The sequence below is a fragment of the Ctenopharyngodon idella genome, chromosome 16, assembly GCF_019924925.1.
Source record: "Ctenopharyngodon idella isolate HZGC_01 chromosome 16, HZGC01, whole genome shotgun sequence".
Classification (NCBI taxonomy): domain Eukaryota; kingdom Metazoa; phylum Chordata; class Actinopteri; order Cypriniformes; family Xenocyprididae; genus Ctenopharyngodon; species Ctenopharyngodon idella.
The window spans coordinates 24,677,334-24,701,899 of record NC_067235.1 but is presented as its reverse complement, the minus strand read 5'-3'; the positions used below and the strand labels follow the sequence as shown (position 1 = coordinate 24,701,899).

General features: G+C 37.1%; 1 protein-coding gene across 1 annotated transcript in view; it reads left to right on the top strand.

Moving 5' to 3' along the window:
* The first annotated feature begins 1,965 nt into the window (after window positions 1-1,965).
* galnt1 (UDP-N-acetyl-alpha-D-galactosamine:polypeptide N-acetylgalactosaminyltransferase 1) overlaps window positions 1,966-24,566 on the top strand; it is a 112,624-nt gene continuing 90,023 nt past the window's right edge. The window contains exon 1 of the mRNA XM_051866035.1: window positions 1,966-2,329. The gene's annotated coding sequence lies outside the window, so the exon portion shown is untranslated. The remainder of the gene's footprint in view (window positions 2,330-24,566) is intronic.

Sequence of the window (24,566 nt, the reverse complement as noted above, 5' to 3'; positions counted from 1 at the left end):
TAATGGTTTTTATACTGTACAAACTGTACATTCTATCCTCCTACCCCTAAACCTACCCATCACAGAAAACATTCTGCATTTTTAATTAAACATTGTTTAGTATGTTTTTAAAGCTATTTTAAATATGAGGACTCATGAAATGTCCTCATAAAACATGTTTACATCGTAATACCAGTGAAATGTCATTATACAAATTTGTATAATAACGCACACAGAGATGTCTACTGTGTGTGTGTGTGTGTTCTTGTTAGTTTATGGAACATACTATAGAGAGAAGAAACTGAATTTTATTCTAGAAAAACATTAACACTGAAGATTTTGACAAAGGTTTTTACAGCTGCCAAAGCACACAGGGCAAAGGTCATTGTTGCTGTTGCCATTTTGTATTTTCTCAAACCAGGAAGTGAGTGTTTTTTTTGTTGTTTTTTTTTGCCAAAGTGCAAAAATAATCCTACTGCAGGATGTCAACAATAGAGAGCAGTTTATATCAAATGAAAAAAATGGTAGTAGGTGTAGGATGATGGGTGACATTATGTAAAATTATATAAGCAATTAAAAAGTAAATATCATTTGTGTAAACATACTGTATTGACCAAAGTGCTATTATTTTAAAACTTTTTTAACAGTGGATCCACCATCATTCTCTGACCTGAAAATGTCCTCATCTGTAATACACACCAATGGTCTCAACTAGTGGGTTGTGTAACACAACTAGGCATTAACAATGCTAAACTCAAATTAAAAAGGCACTAGTCATATAAACATACATTGTAAATGTAAAAGGCTGTGCATCCAATCAAATGCTACAGTATTTTGATGTAAATTTACCTGTCACTTGATAATATACCTAAAAATACTACAATATTTGGCCTAGTGTTTTATTAATGTGTTATCACACTTCTGCTGTTGCTCATGCAAAACGTCAAACAATATCGTCAGCATTATGCTAAACGAAAGTGTTAATTTTCCATATTAGTCATTTTGCATTTTGTTGGGCCAGTGCAATTCATAAGATTCAAAACATTTGATTTTACAGTTTTTTTCAATTGCTTACACACAAAATCCTTATTTGTCACACCATTTCTGAAACCTAACACTCAAACACCAGAACCACACACCAAATCTGCAAAGCCATGCACTAATTCTCAGCCTTCAACTCAGTTTTCAGTTTAATAAAACACTTTTTACAAAACACAACACACAATTCTCTGTGTAACACACAAAAATCTAACAGGAAGAATATTGATTTCCTTTTTCAAACACAACCATTGTTTCTGTCCAACTACACATGGTTGATGTACTTCTTTTCTTTCATACTCTGTAAGACTGTATTCACAACCACAAATGCTTACAGTAAAAAAATAAATAATTTGTTTTCAATCTTGCTTTCATGTTTGCTGTGAATTTTTCAATATCTCTCTGCCAATTACTTTCAGTCTTGTACAGAAATGTACATAGGAGCTCATGAAAGAAGAGCTTTAGGTTTTGAATAACTGTGTATATTAAATTTTAATTTATATTTGTATATTTAAATTTACCTGCGGGTATAAATAAAGTAACCTAACCTAACCTAACCTCTTAACCTTAAACTCTGAAAAACCGACAATAACCCCAAAAGTCAAGTGCAAACCACTAAATTGTCAAAGTGCAAAACAGTCTGGATGATATATGATGATTTACTGGTTGAATACAAGACCCATATACTAGAACAGAATCCAAGAGGGGTGGTTACATGGGTTAGCAGAGGAATAAAGCTATACATATATCTCTCACTCTCACACAAGTGCCTCTGGAGAATTTTTCTTCACAAGGACGTTTATAATTTATTTAGCCAGGCGTCAGAAGGTTGTTAATAATATTTCCACTGTCCACCCATGGCTCTCATTCTTTAATGCAACTGATGTCATTAATGCCATTGCATTGACAGTTCTCTTCCGGGTTGACTGAGTGGGCAGGTCTCTTCAGCTGCTCAGTCTCCGTTAGACCGAATAGCGGCGCTCAGTGCTTTCAGCCGGAGAGCAGCGCTCATCCCGCGGACGGAGTGTCCTCGATTCTCGGCCAATTTACACCATAATTACCAGCGAACAGGCCGCCTTGCGCGCACTAAACTAAAGGGTTACCATTCCCCTCGGAACTAGACGGCGGATTTTGAAAAGCGCTGTATTTAGGGCCAGCTTTCCGCTCGACTATGTTTGGGATTAATTTTTGAGGTACTACGATCTGAAGATCACATTTTTTCAGCGCGAGGAGCCTCAGATCCGCACTGGGACGAAGCGAAAGGTCTCAACGGTCTCTGTTATCGTCTCGTGCGCTGTCGAAACGAGAAAAGGTAAGTCATTTCATTTGTATATCTAAAATTTAACCCGCATATTTGTCGGCTCCCCTGTCCGTTTCTCTGCCTTGTTTTTCTGGTCTCTTCATGTGTCAGAGTGTTAAGCAGAGAGACAGAAGGACTGTACAAGAGCAGCGGTGTTTCAATACAGGAATGCGACTTTTGTAGCGTCTATAAAATTTCTTGGAAGAAATCACACCCGGATAGTGAAGGCATGTATGGCAAGCCGTTTTAACAAAATTTCCCCTTTAAAAATAACTAGTATGTGTGATTATATTACTGGTAGTTATTTTGTAATTTACTAGCAAGTAATCTAATATTGTATATTTTGGAAACACTTTACAATAATATCCTTAGTAGTTATCGTTAGTTAATGCATAAACTATCAATGAGAAATACATATCTTAAAGTATTTATTAATCTTTGTTAACGTAAGGTAATAAAAAATACAACTATTCAATGTTAGTTTATGTTAGCTCAAGTCCAATAAGTAATATTAATCGGTACAACCTATGTATTAATGTGTTAGTAAATGTTGAAATTAACATTAACTAAGCATAATAAATGCTTTAGAAGTTTTCATTGTTAGTTCATATTTACTAATGGAACCTTATTGTAAATTGGTTATCTATACTATAGATCACTAGTAGGCTACCTTTCATGGATTAATGAGAGACGAGTATCTATCCCAGTTGTTAGTAACATTCCTTATGTTATGCTTTGCAATTCATAGTTTTCAGTCACGTGACTGGCACGGAGAACTGGTGGGTAAAATATCCATTGAACTGCAGCTCAGGCCTGTCAGTTTTCCATCTCAAAAGTAGAAAAACAAAAATATGTGAACAAAAGGCAAGTTTTGTGTACTTGTGATCCATATACAGCTGCAGTATTTCACGCATTAAAAACAGTGGGAAAATTTAAAATGCTTAATGTGAAAAACACTTAACATGCCTTAATGTTCTAAAACAGTGATATTAAAAGATCAACTTCAGTATACACCTTATTGATGATGCAAACTATGTACAGGCGAGTAGATGAGCCCAGGCTATGAACGCAGCGTGCTAAATGGTTAACCGTTTTCTTTATAGTGGTTTTCTATGGAAAAAAACGCTTGAGAAACTGTGTGTTGCGTTCATATTCAGGGTTCATCTGCTCGCCTATATATATAATGTGCATTATCCATAAAGTGTATACTGAATGTGATCTTTTAATATCACCATCTCACTACATTAGTACTTGGTACAAACCTGGTAAAAATGACTGGCAGCTAGCAGAAGAAAGACTTGTTTTGCCCTCCAAGTGGGCGGTTCTATGAAAACTATGAATTGTTTTTTTGCTGTGTGAATCTAATTATTAATGAAAATGGCTTCTTTATAGATGCATTAAAGTAAGTGACTTATATGAATCACAGATTCCAATAGAATTCAGTGGCAATGTTTTGTTCCAGTTTGTTACTGGAAACATTGGAGTAGTTATTTGTCATTTTGGGATAGTGACTAGTAGCAAAGGAATAAGTACTGATATCTAACGAATATGTACTAGTGATTAATTCAAAGGATACTAGTCACCATAATACTACTAAGTAGTGGGATATAGTATTTAATGAATTGTAAAAATTTTAGTTTTAGATTACTTGAAAGGGCTTGCCATAAATACATTGCATTTAGATCGACTTGGCCGTGCAGCAGACATTTGCTCTTTTGAGGGTTGCCTCAGTGTAAGAGTCAAAAGTAGGCTGGCATTAAGAAGTGATCATTGAGCTGATCCTCAGTGAGTTGCTCCTATTTCACTTCTGTCGTATCTAGTGGTGGGAAACTTTGACCCCCCCCAGATGCCTTGTTTGTGTGTTCTGAGTTATATAATTTTGTAATGCTTATTATTGAATGGCACTCTCCTGTTAAAAGAGCTGTTTTATGGTTCAGTGGCTCTCAGGAGTCCATTGATGACATGACAGGCAAAATTGAGCATGCTTTTGTCGAACACCCCAAGTTGTCATCTTCACATATTGTGATGCGTGCAGCTGAAGCACTATAAATAAGTTGTCAGTCATGCTTACAGCCAACAACGCCCCTCAAACTGCTGGCAGATCGGGCAGCGTCCACTCTTTTAAATTTGATTACATTTGGAGCTCTGTGGTTGGGCTGTCTTTATAGATCCAGTGGATGATTGATCATCAAGACAGACGGTGCACTTATGTCTCAGTAATCACTGGAAGGACCATTAGAAGATGAGAGCGTGGAGACGGCGGGCGGCGGGCCCCAGGAGTCTGAAATGAAGTTGTACAAGCAGAGGGTGCAGGAACGGATCAGTCATGTTTTTCCACAGAGGAGAGAACGAGCTATCCATTATTTATCTGCTGCTACTTTCACTGGCCTTCTTCTCGCCTCTAAATAGTGCACCGGCTTTGTGGATTTTAGACAGACCCTGGCTACATGCGTGTTTTAGTTGGGAGGAATTGATAGTCCCAGTGTGTGAAGGGCTAAAGCGTTGCCTGAGGGCATCAAATGGTTGCTGTGCTTGGAGAATAGGTTAAACCAAAAAAGGTAGAGGCAAAGCATCGCTTTGAGACTGTAATGCATTTCTAGTTTATGCAGCATTATTTTGGTACTTTTTTTTGGTAAATAATTCATAGCATCAACACAAGTCAGGCAGATTTTTATTTAATTTAATTTGTTATTTTTGCATATCCAAAATCTCAACTGACAATAACATTACAAAAACATTATGGTATTGCACAAAAATAGTAGTATAATAAAATGAAAAAGAAAAGGAACATGAGATGTAAATTTAAAATGGTTAAAATAACACTGACATTTGCTAAGAGAATTTCATGTAGCTGAAAAAAAAAAAAAAAGAATAAATAAAGATCATCTTAATGTAAAATTAAAAATGTATAAGGGTCATTGACGAATAAGGTTTTTAAAAGTGTAAAAAAAAAATAATGGAGACATAATTAATTTTGATGTTTTATTAAGTGTTAACAATGACATTATGTGGTTTTTATAATCCATTAACACTTTTAGCTTTTGTCATTTTTTACAAGATGGACAAAATTTGACACCAAAAAAGTCATTCAGTTCAACCAAAATTTTGTTTTTACCGAATTACACTTTTGGTTATACCGAATGACGATATTTTCAAACAATGCTGATAGCTAGCTAGCTAGCTGGCAAAAGGATAATCAAACATTTTATATTTAGTACAAGTTTTTAAAATATTACAACATTTTCCATGTTTTATAGCAGTTGTACTAAATGACTTGATGTTTCGGGACATGCGTTTGAGCAAGTGAAAACATGAATTTTTCAAATAGTTAAGAGAGAGTTAATTTGCTTCGTGACCACGTGGTCCTGTGCAGGTGTCTGAATGATGTCACATCCTGTCACGTGATATTGACCGCATGACTTGATCTAAAATGGTCCCTTTATATTGGTTACTCCAAATGACATCAACGAAATTAATTTTTCCGGACATTCATTCTCAAAGCAACGACTTCTACACATAATTTTAATACCATTTTGCACTATATTGATATATGATGTTATAAAGTCATGCCATAATAAAAAATATATACATTTATTTCATTTTAAGATATTTTAATCACAAATGAAATGGCTGTATTGGCCTTTGGACGGCTAAACCGAATGACCTTTTGGCACTTCAAAATCTTTAAAATACTTTTATATGTAGCAAAATATAATTAAAATCTTTTGGATTCAATAAAAGAGATCTAGTTGTACTACCTTACATACTTTGGATGTCATATCTTTGTTTTTTTATCATTATTAAGTCCTTTGGACAGAAAAATTACCCGTCACGTCATTGACCCATAAACAGACACCATATTTTGCTAAATTGCAAATAGGTTTTGAAGCAGAAGTCTTTTTTCCATTGACATATTATTAGATTAGTATATTTAACCAATGATTGATTAATCATTAATTATAGATCTTATTGTGAACGATTCATCCATGTATATTTATTTATTTTACAGTTCTTTGAACTTGTAATGTTTAATTAAAATGTCATATCTCAATCTTTCAGTGAAAATGACTTTCTGGTGATGTATACCAGACTTCTCCAGTCATTTATTCTGTTTAAACCCCACCCCTCCACAGTCACCCAAAACAGACACATCTGAATCCAATCAATAACTGTTTAATAGAACCAAGTTCCCAACCTACATTTTTTTTTTTTTGCTAATCCATCACACTCAGATTTAGTCACAATATAGAAGAAAAGCTCTGTCGCTACTTCCGTTTCATCGCGGCTTTGAATTGAAAATCCAAAAAGTCATTAAAAATATAATGTTCTTGGCAATAGATTAGGTCAGGCAGATTTGAAAGTAGCTCAGCACCGAGTTATCTTGGAGAGGAGAGGCTGCCGGGTCCTACATTTATAGGAAATGAATCCTATTCCATGGGACCGGGCTGTGCAGCTCATGCAGCATGCTGTTTTCCCTCTCAGCAAGATTTCAGCAGAACTGCAGATGCGCATCCTTAGTGCGTGTGAGGAGCATGTTGTTGGGCTGACAGTGGGAGCGGCTCTGCGTACGACACTCTACTGTGCGTTTGACTTCAGTTTCATTTTTGATGTGTGAGTTTATGCTGGTGTGCATTCGTCGACGTTTGTGTTGGGGAAGTGTGTTTGGGGGGGGGGGGTATTTAGTGTGTTCCTCCAAGAGGCTTTGGAACAATAGTCCCATTCTGTGACTCTCCCTAGCTGCTGCCCGGGCCTGGCCGAGCGCTTGCCAGAACAGACAGACAGATGGAAGGGATCGTGTTCCTGCCGGCACCTGGCATCACAGAGCACAGGAATGCCATTGTTCCTCGGTAACCCAGCAGCCGACTCGCTTTCCTGGACATGCTATGTCGAAGCGAGGGTGGAACTGAATTATAAGTCGCATGACGCATTGAATAACAGTTAGAGATTTTGCTGTTGTTGACCGTCATTGGCAACATCTGACATGAGAGCTTGCGAGACTGAAAATGTCTGAGGGAAAACCTAGGACTGTTGTCCAGGGTCATTGGTAATGGATTAGATTAAGACCCTCCGTTAGCACTTGTGAAGCACTCTGATATTGACATTTGGGTTAATGGGGATCTCCAGAGGGCCGGTTGATGGCAGCTGCTAGACGTGGCGAGACCTTTCAGGGCATATTTTAATACATTCATCTTAAATAGAAAGGACCGCAAACACATAATGTTTCGTAACCTTTCCAGCTACTTCCTCTCAGTCAGAAAGCATGGCCGTTTACTTATACCTCATGTCTAACCCTGAAACTATTTGTTGAGTTTAAAGATTGCCCAGCCTTATCTTTTCAAGATTACAGGTCTAAGTTATTAGAAATATTATAAGTTACTGGTATAGATAGTTTATATGTATTTTTATCTTTAAATTCGGTTTGCTCATTATGATCATTCTTGCATGCAGTAGACACCTGTAATCCATGCATTGACATCCCTGAATGCGTAGCGGAAGCTCACTCTGTTACAGCTCAAGTAACATTTTTGTGCCGCTAAAAAGAATTGCATTGCTTTCATTGTTTTTCGAACACTTCCTCTGTCTTCTTTTGTTTGGACAAACAAATATGCTTTTAAAGTGTATCTTATACTATTATTCGTTAGAGAGAATGGCAGGAGTGAGAACAGGTAGAGTGGAAATGTTTAAATGTTTAAGAAAATTAGCTAAATTAGTGAACGTTTTTTGATGATTACGTTTTTTTTTAAAAGAAAGTTGTATAGTTTAAAGATTAAAAATAACATATATATAATTTATAATTTCTGGTTTTGTTGTTCATGTATATATACACTGATCAGGCATGTTATGACCACCTTCCAAAATTGTGTTGGTCCCCCTTTTGCTGCCAAAACCGCCCTGACCCGTCGAGGCATGGACTCCACTAGACCCCTGAAGGTGTGCTGTGGTATCTGACACCGAGATGTTAGCAGCAGATCCTTTAAGTCCTGTAAGTTGTGAGGTGAGGCCTCCATGGATCGGTCTTGTTCAGCACATCCCACAGATGCTTGATTGGATTGAGATCTGGAGAATTTGGAGGCCAAGTCAATACCTCAAACTCGTTGTTGTGCTCCTCAAACCATTCCTGAACCATTTTTGCTTTGTGGCAGGACGGATTATCCTGCTGAAAGAGGCCACAGCCACCAGGGAATACCGTTTGCATGAAAGGGTGTACATGGTCTGCAACAATGCTTAGGTAGGTGGTACGTGTCAAAGTAACATCCACATAGGTGGCAGGACCCAAGGTTTCCAAGCAGAACATTGCCAAAAAGAATCACACTGCCTCCACCGGCTTGCCTTTTTCCCATAGTGAATCCTGGTGCCATGTGTTCCCCAGGTAAGCGACACACACGCACCCAGCCATCCATGTGATGTAAAAGAAAACGTGGTTCATCAGACTAGGCCACCTTCTTCCATTGCTCCGTGGTCCAGTTCTGATGCTCACGTGCCCACTGTTGGCGCTTTCGGCGGTGGACAGGGGTCAGCATGGGCACCCTGACTGGTCTGCGGCTATGCAGCCCCATACGCAACAAACTGCGATGCACTGTGTATTCTGACACCTTTCTATCAGAACCAGCATTAACCTCTTGAGCAATTTGACAAAATGTTCACTTGCTGCCAGTGTTATTCACTTCACCTCTCAGTGGTCATAATGTTATGCCTGATCGGTGTATAGGGGAGATTGGGGTAAGATGAGCCATTTTTTACTTATGTGGTCCTCAAGATGATGAGATAATGAAAGTATCTTAAGTAATTTCAGGATGTTTCCTATCATTTTAAATAATCAGAATACGTCTGACAAAGGGTTCTAAAAATATGGCTTCTTATAAAAAAAGTGTTCATGTGGCTCAATTTACCCCAGGTTAGGGGTAAGTTGATCCAAGTCAGCAGGTGGGTGTAAACTGACCATCTAACTGAATCTGAATCAAACCCATGTGAAATTTTAAAGATAATTGACCTTGTTTAAAAACTAATTTAATAATCAAATTTCTGTTTACAAATATTCATATTTCTTTTCTTAAAGTTAACTTAAACAAAATAAAACCAACCAAATGAAGTTGAAATTTCAATATCTTTAATTATTTGCATTTCTGAAACAATATTTTGAACACCAAAGTTGTAACCTTCCCAAAAACAGACTAAACAGAGAGTTTGTTGAGTAAAATTAAATTAAAACTAGAATGAATGAATAAATGTTACTGAAACTAATAAATATTTTAGTCCAAAGTTTCTTGACATGGTAGTTTTTCTGCAATGTCGACAATGTTAGGCCATTAGGGGCTACAGATGGAAAGATATACTGTATATGATTAAGCATCTTCTGGTTCATATCAGAGAAGGATTTAGTGTACTTGTACACTGTTCCTATCAAATAAACTCGAAAAAAAAAAGACAATAAACCAGTTGCGTAATATTACATGGAAATTATACCAGTTTATACTTAAGAGATTTAACTTAACTTCAGTGCCTTATGGTGGGGTAAGTTAAAACACTGGCTCAGTTTACCCCACAGCATTTGGCTCACTTTGCCCCATAGCTGCCATTTTGGGAAAAACAAGCTAGCTTACCAATTCAGGCTAATATTTAGATAAATGACTTGCATGGTTTTATACGTTACTAAATCACCAATGCATTTTAAATATTTTTAGACCTTGAAAAATTTGCTTTGATGAAACAGCCATTACATCTGTTGTTGAAATCTTACTTTGACAAGCCAAAAACAGGTTTTAAAGTAAATAAGCAACTTCTACTCCTCCCATGTGCTTCTCCTTTTCACAGTCTGGCAGAAATGATGGGTGGTTCCAAAATATATGGTCACATGACAGTAAAAGTTTACGGTCGCCAAGATACAGAGGGTGGGTCAACTTACCCACTGGCTCATCTTACCCCACCCTCCCTTACTTACAATTATTATTGGTATAGTTTGTGATTGTCTTCTGTTTTGTTGTATGTGTAGTGTGACTGAAAGAAAAAAAAAAAACAGAACAAAACAAAACAAATTTTTCACTGCGTGGCACGACTCGGCTTGCTTTACTTTGGCTCGGTTTGCTTTTCCACTGCAGTTTAGTACTGCTTCAAAGTGGGTGGGATTATAAACTGATTGTTGTAGATGCGCTGTCACCTCGTCTACTAACCACAATACAGCCATTTATTTTTTCAAGTTGCGTGTGACCGTTGTTTAAAGCAAGTCATTTAAAAAAGTAATGTGAACAAATGATATTGCAGTGGCTGTTGCTGACTATTTAAATCTAGCGGGTTTGGTGTCTCATGTCGCATATCCAGTTACGCTGGTTGTGATGATTTTCTCTGACCAATGATGGATCTGTAGTGTTTACATGTCACATTTTAGTATCGGTAAGGCTTGCTTGGAATCTCAACCGAGGTGGTACTAAAAAGTATGAGGCACTAGGTACTGTACACAGTGGAAAACCCCCCAAAAGTGAGCCAAACCGAGCCGTACCATGCAGTGGAAAAGCGCCAATAGCTCCTCCCCCTTACTCATGCCATTGGTTGAGCCAGTGTTGCTATGTTGGACTGGTCTGAATGCTAAAACAGAGTAATGTTTAGCACAACAGAACCACAGTATTTGCATTTTTTTGAGGAAATCACCTATAAATGGCTTACTTCAGCATAAGTTTTTTTTCAAAATCAAAAACTTTTTAAACTTTTTAACTCTCAGGGGTTATCTGGCACTGGCTGATGTGCCAGTGTTATTTTAGTATCATTAATGTTATAGTTTTTCATATTTTAAAATTATTTTTTTATTTTCCATTTTCATCTTAATTTATTAAAATTTTGGTAATTTTGTTCTGTTTTGTCATTTTTATTAGTTTCTTTTTAAACAATTGGTCTATAGTTCCGCAAGTGCTTGACAAACCAAATGACAGTGTCATGAACTGTATTTTTATAAAATATGAATTTGTCTGTTTTGTTTTGTTTTTGTTGTTTTTAACATTACTTGTATAGCTATTTTATGCGCTGGTGAGCCAAAGACAATTTTCCACCTTGGTGGACAATAAAGACATACAAAACAATACAGTACAAAATGAGAAATGTTGGCAACTAGCTCAAATAAAATATTTTTTTTATATATATATATGTTTTATTTCAGTCAACGTTTATATATAATAAACATGTTTTTTATGATTTTAGTTAACTGTAATAACCATGGATGTGCACATTTGGTATCTGGAACTGTTTTACTTGAGTTTCAGGTGAGGAACTGAAACATCAGGGAATATAGAAAGAAAAACAGCCAGACAGAGAGAAGGAACTGTCCTGTGAGCGGTGGAGCAGTAGACAGATGAGATCAGCATAATATTCCTCTGACACCAAAGTTACTTTAAAAAAAAAAAAAAAGCGAATAGGCAAGTTTTGAATAGTATTAGTAAGTAGGATGTTCTGTGTCTAATATGAAATGAATAGAAAAGGATCTGCGGAACATAAAAGAAGATATTTTGAGAAATGTCTGTTTTTATTCTTGTCCATATAATAGAAATCATTGGGCACCAAAAAGGTTTGGTTACCAACATTATTCAAAATATCTTCTTTGATGTTCTGGTGAAGAAAGTCATACAGGTTTGGCACAACATTAGGGTGAGTAAATGATGACAGAATTTTTTATTTTGGGGTGAACTAACCCTTGAAGTTCCAACCATGTGTTTGTCTAACAGAGGCAGCTGGGCTGTAATTACATTTGCTCCAGACTCTGTGGAGATTGCTGTGGACATGCAGATCTCCAGCTCATGGTCTACCGGCTAGCAAATTCACCATAATGATGATCTCTGAGATTTCTCATTCAATTGGGGGCAATATCTGTAGGAGATGTTGACAGGCTTTTTTGAGCCAATGTTGTTGTTCCATGCTGGCCTGAAATGAAATTAAAGCTCATTAGGGCTGATTTGATCTGTGGCCCATCGGTCGACATCACATATTGTTTATCGTTAGGACATCTATCAGGTAGCGTGACATCATCTTTAGGCTGCCTTCTTAAAATCCCACATCTTGAAACTGCATTTGGAGAGTATTCGGCACTGTTGACATTAACAAGATTATTTCTTCTCATGGTGGGCTGGAGGATGATTAATCACAGGAGATCCCCTTCTCCACGCATTGGGATCCTACTTTGATTTCCTTTCATCCTCGCTCTTCACATTTCCCTTGCTATCGTTCCCTCTCTCTCTCTTTCCCTCCTCCTCTGTTTCTTTCTGTCTATCTTTTTCTTTTCTTCGTCTGTCATATATAGCAATGAATCATTTTGCCTTGGAGCGTAAGGACCTAAATGCAATATCATAATTTTCTGATCTGTGTCAGTTGAGAGACTGTGATCTAAATTGATGTTCTGTAATGGCCAGAGTTTTATAGGCAAGTATTGTGGTAGTAAAACTTCCTCCAGTAGAAATATATGCAAAATATATATCTGGAAATGGTTCAGTAGAGCAGCTGGCTGAACTTTGGAATTAGACTGGAGTAATGAGTTAGTTGTCCACTTGCTTCCGTCCCCTAATGAAGTCAGGGACATTAAACTATATTAAGTGGCGGATGGTATAATGGCTCAGGATGTAAAGTGACTGGATTTAGATCGGATAACAGAAGCACAAAAGAAACAGGCAGATTACATCGTGATAAAGAGACGTGCGCTGAACAGAACTATAGAAGCTGGGATGTTGGTCGAGTTACAGACGCGTGTTCTGAAGAGAACAGAAACTGGAATGGAGGTTGGGTTACACAGTTGAAGAGAGAGCTGTGTTGTGTGAATGTGAGTGGAGGTAAAGAGGGGATGTGACACTGATACGGGGGTGATTCTTGGATTTCAGTCTTTTAGGGGCTCAGCTTCTCGCTTGAGCTGATATGAAAGAGTGAGAGGTTGCGGGTTTGAATCTTCTTTTTTTTTTTTTTTTTTTTAAGTTTAATCTAAAAATAATTAGAGATGCACAATATATTGGTACCATATTGCTTTTTGGCAGATATTGTTTTTTATTACTATTTAAATTTATTGCTATAAAATTGGATATACACTACTGTTCAAACGTTTAGAATCGGTAAGATTTTTTTTTGAAAGAAGTCTGTTATGTTTACCAAGGCTGCATTTATTAGATCAAAAACACAGTAAAAACAGTAATAATAAGTAAAAATTTTAATATTTTTTTAATAGTATTATGATCCTTCAGAAATCATTCAAATGAAAGTATTAAAGGCATAATATGTAATATTTTTGGATTAAAATATCAAAAAAACACTAGAACATTGTTATATATTTTGTTGACTTGTGTACTTCAATTATCCCAAATGTTTCCAAGAATGTTTAAATCCGGAGAAATATCAGTGACCGGCGTTACCCTTGGTTTCCTTGGTTTTATTTGGTAGAAACCATGGAAACACCAAAGTTGCTTTAATATATTATGTGTTTTATTAGACATGTGAGCAACTGTTTGGATACATTCATCAACAGAAATCTAATCATTGTTACATAGCTCAACACAGTAAGTCTTATTGTTTAAATCTTGTTTTCTTGATTTACCGCGAGTACCATGTTTTACCATGCCTAATATCGATCTAGCTTTCTGCAGTGTGCAGCAAGTGTCTCATAGTAGCCGCTGAGCGAACGCACAAAGTACATTAGCTCATCCATGAGTATGATTTCTGCCCGAGTCCCGTCCGATTCTTTTTTTCACCGACTGTAGAAGTGAAGACAACACCTCCCATGATTCCGCGAAATCAAGGCGTCATCAAGCTACGCCTTTGTTTTGAATAAGCGACCTCTAGAAGTGCCTTTTTTGCCTCTAGATTTTAGTGGTTAAACGGATCACAAAACTCACGGTTTGGATCATATCACAGTTATTAAGTCACGGATTGGATCATTTTCAGATCAGCGCAAAAAAAAAAAAAAAAAAAAAGGGGAGGGGGAGTAACTTTGCATTTATTACTTAGCCCACTTCATTTTAATTTTAATAATTTTACAATTATTGAAGGCAAGTGAACAGACTGTAAAAAGAACAAATACTGTACACCAATTACAAGCATAGATAAATACAACATAAAGTTACAAATAAGTTCTAACTGTAGTATGTATTTTCGTGTACAGAAATGTAATAATTAAATGTAAAATTTACCTGTATAAATTTAATATAGATTAATCTTTGTTAAAGCTGTGTTTTGTTGTTTGATTTACATGACAGACAACAGCGGGCATAGGTTGCTGTCACTTTAAGAGTACGACCCCATGCACGCGCACATCCGATAGATACACATCCGATTCTCACCTCATTCAATTAAGACATAACCGAATGTGTTTACAAGAATACTTGCCGAGAGGGGTATTTTTACTGACATAATGCGTGTATGTGTCCATCCAAGTGCATTTAGGATGCGAAAGAGAAATCAATTTGGAGTTTGCGAGCTATCTGAAATGCGCCTCTCTCTCTCTGTGTGCACGCGAGCCTTGTATGTATGTTGATCCGCGAATCACATGCTTCCCGAACCGTGGGGCTTGGTCCGTACGGTACACAGAACACTTATATCACCGTATTTTGCCCATAACCCATCCGCCACTGACTTTAAGGAAGGATAATTTATGCTATTGACTTTAGAGTTTCACAGATTTTTAGGGGGCTGAAGCCTCCCTGAAGAGTTGGCTATACTTTGAGAGGAAGATTAGATTGAGGACATGTTGCAGCACTGAAAGGTTAGACAGTGAGATGACTGGTGACCTCATTCTGTGCTTCATGACATCTCTGAAATGTCTTCTGGCGTGCGTATTGGAGGAAAAACTGCAAGTGCGTGTGCTGGATGGCCTGCTGTTAGCGTGTATGTTTGACAGTGCTTCTGGCCTTGTCTAAGTACAGATTGTGTTTTATGGAAATGGGTCATCCTTAGCCAAAAGGTATCAGAGCCAGACCTGTCTCAAGGAACAGTACTGAGTTGGGCCTGCTAATGCAGCCCATGCAGAACAATAACACTAGCGGACAGGCCAGTTCCTGTATTTTGCATCTGCAGCATTTGGAAAAGTCTGTCAGGACTAATTGAATCTTTCCTCTCAGTGTTACAGAATTTCTGTCATGATTAGTCATAGCCTAGCAAACTTTTCCTTTTGCAATAGGTGGGACTCAGGAGGCCACAACAGGGTTATAGTTAACTAAAACTAATACTATAAAAATGTCTAGCTCACTTTCACCTATTTCCTTTTTTGTTAACCTTTAACTTAAAGCTGCAGTCCGTAACTTTTGGCACTCTAGCGGTTGATAAACAGAACTGCATGCGTCTTGCGGAAGAACATTATAGCCAGATCTACTTCTCTCTGTTTATGTCTATGACGAGTCAGGCAGGTCCTGTGCTACTCCACAGCAGTGGTGACCCGAACCAGACATATTTGTAAATTTTGAACACAAAAAAAGTTACGGACAACAGCTTTAATGCTTGCCTTGATAGCATGAAAGGATCTTATCTAAATCAGTAGCCAGTGTTAATTGCTAAACTAACAAAGACTCATCACAACTAGAGATGCACCGATATGAAAATTTTGGCCAATACCGATAACCAATAATTCTTTGATATTTGAAAGCCGATAACCAATATATTGGCCGATAAATCTAAATCCAAATTTTTATATAATTTTTGAGAGCCTGATTACAAAGACAGAAGTTTTACCATTAAAAGCCATGTCCCTAGCACACGATTATAATGTTCACTAGACATGTGCTGATATTCGGTAATCCAATATATCACGATAATGAATATGCACGTGGGCACTTCAAAATACCGTGAATAATTATTTATTACGAATTATTCAAATTTTAATAATACGTTTTAAGAATACTTTCCCCATCAACCGTATAAAATGCACAACACTGCTGTATGCTGCATCAAAAGGACGCACACACAGATGTAAACAAGCGAGAATCACATGGCGGAACTAGTGAAGGAGATGCGCTGAATGAAAGTGCATATTCACTCTCTGACAGCAGAGGGCACTGATGGAACAGCAGAAATGCAGCGGTTACCCCGGAAATCCCGTAAACAAAGCAGCTGCCCTACTGAACAGTATTTAAAATTCTTCAAACTGACATTCAGTTTTTTTGTATTCGCAATGTTGTTCATCACAGCACAAAATACTTAATACTTAGGCTACTTATTTTCAGACTACATTTTTTATTTTAAGCTGGACTGATTGAAAATTTTCTGATTATTTGCTATTGTTCAGTAATTCTTAGTGACATTAGGCTTCATTAGATAACATTCTGAAAATGAAAAATACTTATAAAGCATTTATTAATCTTAGTTAAATAATGAGACCTTTATTATAAAGTGTTACCTGTTGTTCTTTATAATTCTTTTGCACTTTAATCTGTTTGAAACATTTTACTTTATTTTTTTTTGTGTATTGTGTTACTGTATTTAAATATTCTTCAAAGAGTTCTTTTTGTTATAAGAAAGAGTTCTTAAACCTGTTAAATTATGACAGCACTTTTTCTGCAACTTATTTCAATATCGTGATAATACCGTATACTGTAATAAAAGCTTCAGCAATTATCGCAACATGAAAATTTGATACCGTCACATGCCTACAACTGTATTTTCCTATTTGAAGTGACGCCATATTTCAAGCAATTTAAAACCATCATGGTGAACAGTGCACATCTGAAGTGTCTCAGCTGAAGGAAATCATCCATTATTTATTTGATATATCGGCCAAATTTTCTTACTGGGCTGATAACATTAACATTAAAAATTAACATATATCGGCCGATACCGATATGGTGGCTGATATATCGTGCATCCCTAATCACAACATGTTTCCAGCAACAAGCAATGATTTTCTCTGTATTGTAACAATTATAATATTTGTTATTATTATTTCAGGATGTGACAAATATTTTTATATTCCCATTCGCTCTAACTCTGTTTACTTGCAAACTGCCACAGTAGTCAGATTAACTGCTAAATGATGTTTAGGTTTGCTTTAGGGGATAGAACAGCTTGCTTGCTCAGGCTCAGCTACTGTTGTCCTAACCGTCTCCACAGACTTCATTCTGCATTGCTAAGTCCTCATTTTCAGCATGTTGAGCTTGTATTGCTTCTCAGTCGATGGGAAACCAACCCTAACGGTGTTCATGTTTATGCAGCTGGTCTCCAGAGCTTAAGAACCAGGCAGTTTGCACCTAATTTACAACTACATAGCATGATGCTTAGCAGAGCAATGCAGGGACTTGGAAAGAAGGATGTAGGCATGTGAAGACCCCTTATGAGAAATGATGATGCAATATGTAGATTGCTGCTTTGCTGCTACACAATTAATTAAAAAACAAAAATTTAACTAATTGCGACATGTCCATTACAGCATTCTGTTTAAATCTACTGCCATAATGACAAAGGCTTTTTCATTCATTCATTTCTGTAGCACAATTAAAAACAACTCATGCTGGCCAAAGTGCTTTACATGGTAAAACATATCAACAACATCTATAAAACTAAGAAATAAACCATAACCATATAACTATAACCATAGTTTGGATATTGGATATTTAATTGTACATTAACTTAAGCTATTTTTACATTTAGATTACCTGCTTTGACATAACACTCACTTAAATTAATTAGTTCAGTTTTTGATGAAAACATTCCAGGATTATTCTCCTTATTGTGGACTTCAATGGTCTCCAAACGGTTGAAGGTCAAAATTACAGTTTCAGTGCAGCTTCAAAGGGCTTTAAATGATACCAGACGAGGAATAAGGGTCTTATCTAGCGAAACGATAGGTCATTTTCTAAAAAAAATAAAAATGTATATGCTTTATAAACACAAATGATCGCCTCGCAAGTGCTTCCGCCAGACCGTCCAATTACGGAACGAATGCGGCGCCAGTTCCGTTTTTTTCCGTAAGTTGAATAGGGAAGGTGTAGGACATTCAACGTAAGCTTTTTGAAGAATACGGAAGGCGGTCTGGCAGAAGCACTTGCGAGGCGATCATTTGTGTTTATAAAGCATATACTTTTTTGTTTTTTCTTAGAAAATGACAAATCGTAGATAAGATAAGACCCTTATTCCTCATCTGGTATCGTTTAAAGCCCTTTGAAGCTGCACCGAAACCGTAATTTTGACCTTCAACCTTTTGGGGCCAATTGAAGTCCACTATAAGGAGAATAATCCTGGAATGTTTTCATCAAAAACCTTAATTTCTTTTCGACTGAAGAAAGAAGGACATGGACATCTTGGATGACATGGGGGTGAGTAAATGATCAGGAAATTTTTAGTTGAAAGTGAACTAATCCTTTAAAGATAATCTTTAAAAAAACGATTTAACAGCATCGTTAAATGTTATCTTTAGCAGATCTCAAAATTAAAATCCATTTCTCATGCTGTACATTATAATGTTGTGATGCCTAAATTCACTTGTAACGTTTAAAATGTTTGGTTTTAGTTTTCAGTGTTTTATTATTTTATTACCTTAGACAAAATAGTATATTTTAATATCTGCATATCAGATGTCAGATTTTAATATCTGCATATTATCGTTAATCTTTCATAACCAATAATGTTAATGTTATTATCATGTGTATGAACACATTGACAAATCAGAGGCATTTTGAGTGTCTTATTGAGTGAGATGTAAGTAGTCTGGTCTACATGTCAATGATTTATGCTTCTATTTGCGGTGACACTTGAAAATGAAAGCTGAAGAAACATCCCTTGACACTCAAAAACAAGCTTTAGTACCAAAGTGAAAAGCCCAGTTGGTTATTTTCAGTTTTGCTACATGTTTCTCCCCTTGCTTATGCAGAGAGTGTAACTGTCAGTATTCACTACAACACTTGGGTTATAAACAACTCGATGTAAATAAGAGAGTCATTCTGTACAGAGTCCAGAACTCTGTGCGTGGACAGTCGATGAGCTCACGCTGAACTGCAGGGTCTCTTATGAAAAAATGTGTGAACTTACAATGAAGGCTTCATTCATTATAACAGGATGAGTGTTCTAGTGTTGTTGTGTTGCTCGCTTCCCATGTATAATTTGTTAAAAATTTGAATAACAGTTTGTTGTTCATGGTGCAAAGAGAGCCAGTGTGAAGTTGACCCTTTAAACACTCGATCCTCTTCTTACTGATATAGCATTCACAAACATGCTTTACAGCTTCTTTATGGATGCATAGTCTAAAAAAACAGGCGTCCTACACGAAATAACTATTTATGTTATCTGACGTTAATAATTGCAAATGTCAACACTTAAATAATCAACACTTAAATTTTTGTTCAATAATTGGAGCGCTCGTACTGCAGTGTCTTGTGAATTCACCCACACTGTCTCTCTCTCGTTGTTTTCGCTTGGAGCAGGAGTGACGACAGCTTGTGCCTTTCCTGAGAGAAGATGCATTCTCTCGTTTCGCAACACGTTTCTTTGCGTGTGTGTGTCTAGCTGGTTCGGGGTTGGCAGACGTGACTTGTCCATAGCGCTTGCATCTGTGGCTGTGCCTCCCTGAAGTGTTTACTCACACTGCGCTCTTGATTGATTTTCTCTCCCATGCAGTCGCCCTCTGTGTCTCAAAAAGAGAGAGAAAGGCTGTGCAGTGATATCATCAGGGTTTTGCAGGGTGCTTTCTCCAAATGGCTTTAAATAAATCCTTTTTATGTTCTCTCATTTTCTGCAGCCAAGCTTTGTCTAACGACGGCACTGTAATGTAGTTCAGTTCAATCAAGCACATTAAAACTCTTGCAGACATTAAACTGTTATCGTTGCTTTGTGTCTTCTGTTACATTAGTGCACAAGTCTGTTTGAGCAGTAGTAGTGGAGAGTGGGGTAAGATGTGTCACCTTGTGTCGCCTCTTAATCTAGCAAACCAAATTGTACACTGTATTTAAACATTTCCTGGCTGGTTTATGGAAATGTGAACAAGATTATGCATTGGTAAATAGTTTTTTTCTCTCTCTCTCATTTGGATTAATGTTTTTATTTGCAATTTAATTCATTCAAATATTCCCCTAAGATTTAATTTGTAGACTCCTCCTTCTAATTTCAGTTTAGGCACATTAGTTTTACCACTATCTCAATTCTCCTTGCCTAGAAGAGAACTTTTAAAGAAGTAGCACAGCTTACCCACTCTCCTCTGCTCAGTCTATTAGCACAGCTTCTCCTGTCCTGTAGGTTTCTGAGTTATCATCATGTTTCAGACTGTGCTGCATGCTTACAGTCTTGCACTATGCCCTCCGCCTGCAGACCACAGTGAGCTGCAGATGAAGAGCTCTCCACAGACCTGTGATAAGGGGACAGGCCTCAGTGGAGCAGAGCTGTGTGGGTGTGCTTCTGTCTGTGTATCGCTCACTTCAGCTTTTTGTGGCTGCAAAGGAGCAGGTTCCTATAAAATCACAAGAATTCAAGCTGGCAATTCTGAGAGCTGAACATGAGCAGTGAATGAGCACTGGAAAAAAAAAAAATCAGTCTTAAAGAGTTAGTTCACCCAAAAATGAAAATTCTGTCATTATTTACTCACCCTCATGTCGTTCCACACCCGTAAGACCTTTGTTCATCTTTGGAACGCGAATTAAGATATTTTTTATAAAATCCAATGGCTCAGTGAGGCCTGCATCACCAGCAAGATAATTAACACTTTCAGATGCCTAGAAAGCTACTAAAGACATATTTAAAACAGTTCATGTGACTACAGTGGTTCAACCTTAATGCTATGAAGTGACAAGAAAACTTTTTGTGTGCCAAAAAAACAAATAACGAATTTATTCAACAATATCTAGTGATGGGCGATTTCAAAACACTGCTTCATGAAGCTTCGAAGCTTTACGAATCTTTTGTTTCGAATCAGTGGTTCAGAGCACGTATCAAACTGTCAAAGTCACACCCCCCTGTGGTGAACCATTGAAATTTCGAAAAACTTATGACATAACGAAGCCTTGTTTACTGAAATCATGTGACTTTGGCAGTTTGATACACTCTCCGAACCACTGATAATACAGTTTTTCACCCCCCCCCAAAGTAAAAATATTTCATCTTTATAATAAAATGAACCTGAGAAGCAATCTTTTAAGACTTATTCCATAAAACATTTGTCTTTATAATTTTTCATCAAAATGTAATTACTTGACATTCATTTTTGGCTGATGTCCCAAATACGTCTTACTTTCTGATAGTAATCGATACACCAAATATTTTTTTTCCAATACGATAAGCCAATATTAAAATTCTACTATTTTGTATAGATTTATATATATATATATATATATATATAATATACATAAACACACTACAAACTAAAATCAATCAATTTAAATGCTGAAAATAAACTTAGGCATCACAATATTATGATGTAAAGTATGAAAAGTGGATATTCATTTTGAGATTGGCTAACAATTACATTTAACAGTGTTATTACATTATTAGTTTTATATTAAGTGAAGGTTTAATGACAGCAAAGGCAATATACAAGTAAAAACAGAAGAAACATATCATTACATATCCAATATTGACCAATAACTATTGTGCATTAGCCTTTTTTCAGATTCTGATTTAATAATATCCTTTGATCAAATCAAAATCAAATCTTTTTTTTCTTGTTAAAAATTCTGTTTTAGTTAGAAATATGTCACATTATATAAGTAAATTGGGCTGTGATTGTTATTTCATGTTGACTTTAAACATGAACCTCACTAAATGTTCATATTTTTAAACAGACATGTTTTTGCAATAGCAACATGATTGAACAGTATCGCTGTTTACAAGGAATTAGCGGACCATGTCAGTCTCTCTGCAGCATCTAGAGCAGGTATAAAGTCATAGTGCCTGAGGGTTGATAGAGAAACAGTCTTTGAGCTGACATTGCTGTTGCTGTTTGTTTTTTTGACTCATCCCAATGATGGATGCTCAAATCCTGAGCCCACCTCTGTGACATACAGTCACATGGTGTCAGGGTTTAGTGAAACACTTTGAAGTGCATGCTAGAGTAGAGTCAGGGATAGGGCTGACCTTTGGATCTGTGCAGAGGTAATTTCCCTCCTACTTTGTCTCCATAGCAACTCACCTCCTGATGAGGTCATATCATGCCCTTATGCACATGCTCGTTCATGTCTCTGCCCTGAGTCTCATCTTACAGTGAGTTGGGAGAATTATTCCAAATGTCAGGCAAGATTTGTTTTGGAGTGCTTGGTTTCTTGTTAACATTTTGTGCATGTCGCAGTGCAGGAACACAAACTGGTTGTGAGGGCCCAAGAGTCTCTTCTATTGCACAGACAGTGAGTCAGCCTCTTCACCAAGTACACTCATCTGATTTTGGGAGTTGTCTGACTTCCTGGTGATATGCCTGTGGTTAGTCAATTATTTGAAGCACCTTTTAGTCTCTTAACTTCTAGTCGCTCTTCAAAGTGTCTTTTTTGAGACTCCCTGTTTCCTTTGTCAGAGTGAAAACATTAAAAAAAAATCTACTCATCATTGACAACAGATGGAAAAACTGTTCATCCGGTTGTGGTTTTGTTATATATCATTTTGTTAGGGTGTGCACCAGTGTTTCCTTCATGCAACAACGAACACAGTGTGAGTCGTCTGATTTGTGAAAAAGCGACTTTTATGAACTGGCTGTTATGATCATTTATGAAATAATGATTCAGTCAAAACAGCCTCATAAGCCGCATTTCCACCACAGGAACTAGGGACTCGGTAGGGCTGGACGATTAATCGAAACAGAAATTCAGAACCTCTAACCGAAGCAATTTTCCCATGTTGGTTATTTCGCTTTTTTAATCCTAGTTAATACTTTCCCCTTAAAAACATACTACCGCATGTGTAGGCACGTGACTCCGCCCCCTTCCAGTCAGCGGCATGGAAGCAACACGGAGGTGAACTCAAACGCAGAGTCAACACACGCAGACAGCGCGCGAGCGGCGAGCTCCGAGCCCCGAAGTGAGATCACTTTCAGTAAGACATGTTCCTGGATCAACATATTTTGTTGATCCTGGAACAACATTCCTATCCGAAAATTTAGTCCTAACCTTTTCCCAACCCCTAAACCTAACCCTACCCATAAATTATCCCTAAAATCAGAGGGAAAAGATAGTTGAATGACACTGTTGTGGAAGCACCTAACCCTGGTTGTAAGCCTAAACTTGACATAAACGGTAAACTTGTCCCTCAAATCTGATTGGTTGATTGGAATGTCGTTCCAGGATCAACAAAGATGTTGATCCAGGAACATGTTGTACTTGGTGAAATCACGTTCACCTCCTTCCTATATAGTAGATGAAAAACATTATGTGAGCCAAGTATGTCCGAATTCACAGTATTCATAAAACAGTAGGCGAATAGTACCTGGATGATGAACTACACCTAGTGAGTAGCGTGCAGAAGTGCACATCTGATGGACAATTTGCTATTCAGTGAGGCCACAGGATAGGATTTGTGTATTGGCAGTAAACTGATTTTGGTAGGTCACATGACAATAGCAACATAACGGATATAGTAAATAAGGATTATATTCCTACTACACACATTTACACCAAGCGTGCCACACGAGTCCTGAAAAGTGAAGCCAAAGCATCTCAATCGCCCCCAGGTGGCTGGAAGCAGTATAGGTCATAAACCCCGCCCTCTCCTTGTATTCCAACGGGACGTGAGACGAACTAAACAATTAAATTATACTTCAAATATTGTTTTTCAAAGACAATTTCTGTCATTTTAGGCAGTCTTTATCACGCTGGTGTTAGTTCAAGTGCTCCTTTTTTTAAAAAGTTTGGTTTTAGTTAGTTATTTGATGCTATAAAAACGGGAGTGTGACGTCATGATTGACAGCTGAGGTTGACAGCTTCACTGAGTGAAGTAGTCACTGAGGCGCCAACTGACTTTTTTCTGGATCTTTGCGAGGTGATTGGAGCTTTAACTTTAATTTCTACATTTCCATAACTGTTTATTCTAAACAGTCTATTACATTAGACTAAACCGGTCGATTACATTTACAATGTCTTTTTGAACTTTTTGAAGTATCATAGTTTTGGCGGAATGGACTTTCAGTGGACGGACTGTATTTCAAAGGTGAACGAAAGTCTTACAAGTTTGGAACGACATGAGGGTGCGAAAAATGATGACAGAAATTGAACCATCCCTTTAAAAGCCGTGAATGTAGGTGCTCAATGACGTGAAGCACTTCTGAACAGCCATTTGTATTGAGTGATTCTGTAATTTGTCAACTAAAAAAGTAATTTGGCTGCTAAATGTTTCATTGCAGGAG